Here is a 3,286-nt window from a genome sequence, read left to right on the forward strand (position 1 = left end):
TATATATATATATATATATATGTATATATATATATATATTTCATGATTTTCTTGGGTCTACAAAACTTTATTAAGGCAATCATGAAGGGAAGACGTATTCTTTTTATATTAAAAAAAAAAAAGGAAAATGGATAGCGACTAAAAAATAAAAGTAGAGAAATAAAAAAAATAATAAATCCCTCGATTTCAATTTTGATGAGTGAGGGCGAAACATGTCAATTGACTCGTTTTGATTTTTCCCCCCACTTTTTTTTCTTTTTTTAATATATAATGAATTCCGAAGGAATACGTCTTCCCTTCATGATTGCCTTAATATATATATATATATATATATATATATATATATATATATATATATATATATATATATTCACAAAGGTATTTTTTCAAGTTAACAAATTGTATAATTCTGTAAACTTTAAGCAAGTCTAAATATTAATATTCTTATTTATAGGACAATTCTAAGCAAATGAAAAATATCGATATTCAAAATAGAACATTGATATAAAGAATTCAATTTAAACTCCGTATATAAGAATTTACAATTTATTGTTCGACAAGCAATACGAGTTGAAAACTTAAAATTTTCCTTATTCCACGGAGTTTTAAAGAAAATTGAAAAGAAAAAGTTTTGCCACACAAATAGCTGTATAAATATATACAGATCTACATGTGCAAATGCACACAGATGCACAAATAAAAAAATGTCCAGGCATACATACACACATCTAAACTTATTGAATTTGAAGTAAAATTAGAAATTAAATAAAATTATGAAAATACATTCAAGAATCTGGCTAATGAGCTTAAAATACTAAATATGATAGAGAAACGAAACAAATAAAATCTATTTTAGATTTGGCATATTTCAGAAATTAAAGTTGAAACAGACGGAATAAATGGATTACAGTAGAAATAGAAAGATAAATGAGCAATAAGGCATGAAATAATCAAAGTTTAATGGTCTAGGTATTTGATGGTGAGGGTTTTAAACCACGTGGGATACTCTCTCTCTCTCTCTCTCTCTCTCTCTCTCTCTCTCTCTCTCTCTCTCTCTCTCTCCTAGCATTTCAGCCCGGCGTTGCCCGAGTGTTTGGATATGTAAGTTGAGCAAAAAAAAAAAAAAAGAAAAAAAAAGCAGGCTCGAACGCGTACCGCAAAGGAGGAAAAGAACGGGGTAAAACCTAACGTTTATGCTGTTATGACCACCGCCAAACCGGAAGCGACATTTTTTTAAATTAAGGCTAGACAATCTAAAGGATAGGATAACTTTCAAAAATATCGGCGAAAAAAGTGACCCCCCTGTAGAAAAGTGCCTAGTTGAAGGGGAAGATATTAATGTTTTTAGCCTCTTTTTCAATATTTGTCGTATGAAAGGTCGAACTTTAAAACGATACTGATCTTGGTAAAATCCGTCGCCTCTATTGAAAGTTTAAGGCAGACATGCAAACAGACAGACATACATTTATATATTGGTAACTAAAAATTTTCGACCCAAACTGATGAAAAACCTTGCCCTATCTCTGAATACCCTTTATGTAAAATTTCAAATATTTAGACCAGAAATTGTCTGAGTAATTTGGAAGAGACCGCAGAGGTCAATTTAAAAAAAAAAAATTACCTCTATTATGACCTCTTAAAATTTATTGTTTTCGGCTCAAATCAAGTTATTAAGTAAGATTCATGTCCAAGGAACCTATATCTAAAATTTCAAGTGCGTAGACCCAAATTGTCGGAGGGGTTTGGTAGAGTTCTCAAAGGTCAAATCGTTGAACTTTGACTGCTTAATCGCCAAATTTCTGGCCAAAAACCGATCGCATCGATTTTCCCAAATCTCAATACCCTGTATATCAAATTTCGAGTCTGTAGACTAAAAATTGACAGAGTTATTGCGTAGGGAAATGTACACAGACACACACACGGACACAGACAGACACACAGACACGTTCACTTATATACATGTATATATATATATATATATATATATATATATATATATATATATATATATATATATATGTAGTAAGTTATAAAATGTATATGGCGATTAAGCTACACTGAATATTCCGCGTTTCATCCACTCTAGGATTCTTCAGGCTTATGCGAAATATTCAGTGTAGCTTAATCGCCATATATATTTTATAACTTACTAACTAGCTCTACCTACGTATTGAGCACTTTTGAAGTAAATACTTAAAGTTTACGCATAAATCTATACTTTCGTATATTAATTTTATGTGTGTAAATTAAGTAGTTATATATATATATATATATATATATATATGTATGTATATATATATATTCTCTCTCTCGCTCCCTTTCTATCTTTCCCTTCTCTCTATATATACTTTCTCTGTATATATGCATATATATACGGCATAATCGCGTTTACACACCGGTTCTCGTCAGATCACCGAAGTTAAGCAACGCTGAGCCTGGTTAGTATCAAATGGGTGGCCATTTGGGAATTCCAGGCGCTGTATGTGCTCTCCGCTTATCTCGGCATTGGTATTTAACAATGTCGTCTGAGGAGAAGTGTGGTTGGAGATTGCGCACCTACTGCCACAAAATTTGCACGCGCAAGTAATCCTTCGTGGGTCTGTCCAAGACTGAAGGAGCCTGCTGATATACGCATATAGTTTGTCTCTCTCGCTCCCTCTCTCTCTCTATAGTCCCTTTCTCTCTCTCTCTCTCTCTATATATATATATCTTCTATACTCCTATAATTTTTTTTCATGTATTGATATTCATATTAAAATCCTTTTTTCTATTTATTTAAAAAGAAAATACAACTTTGTTATATATGGGTCATGGAATTGCATTCAATAGGAAAAGATTTAGCTAATTTGCATATTCTTTTAAACATTCATTTTAATTAATTACCTGTTAGTTTTTTTCAGTTTTCTTATGGGATGATCATCTTTAATTAACTATTACGTGTAATTATATTCATGCAGATATTTTGCATGGATCGTACTTGTGTCATATTTGCGAGAAAACCTCATATTAAACACAAACCTCTTTCTATATATTTTTATGAATGCGTATATATTTTTGTTTAAACAAATTTTACCTTCCAAACTCCTTCTAGAGTTTTTGTCTGCAGACATGAAACTTAATATATAGGGTATTCGAACCCATGCGAAACTTTATATTTGGGTTTTAGCCGGCGAAAATCAGTGCAAAAGTGTGAAAATTAAAAAAGTGAAATTTTCCAGGTGAAGGTCGAACGACGACATTACGACTATACATGTGTGACGTAATAGCTATTGGTTCATATTTTGAT

At 31.3% G+C, this 3,286-nt stretch overlaps 1 pseudogene; it reads left to right on the top strand.

Annotated features, from left to right (window-relative positions):
* Positions 1–2,369: 2,369 nt before the first annotated feature.
* On the top strand, positions 2,370–2,486 carry LOC145243162 (5S ribosomal RNA; annotated as a pseudogene).
* The last annotated feature ends 800 nt before the right edge of the window (positions 2,487–3,286 follow it).

The sequence above is a fragment of the Euprymna scolopes genome, chromosome 21 (genome assembly GCF_053919585.1).
Source record: "Euprymna scolopes isolate OS-2025 chromosome 21, ASM5391958v1, whole genome shotgun sequence".
NCBI classification, from domain to species: Eukaryota; Metazoa; Mollusca; class Cephalopoda; order Sepiida; family Sepiolidae; genus Euprymna; species Euprymna scolopes.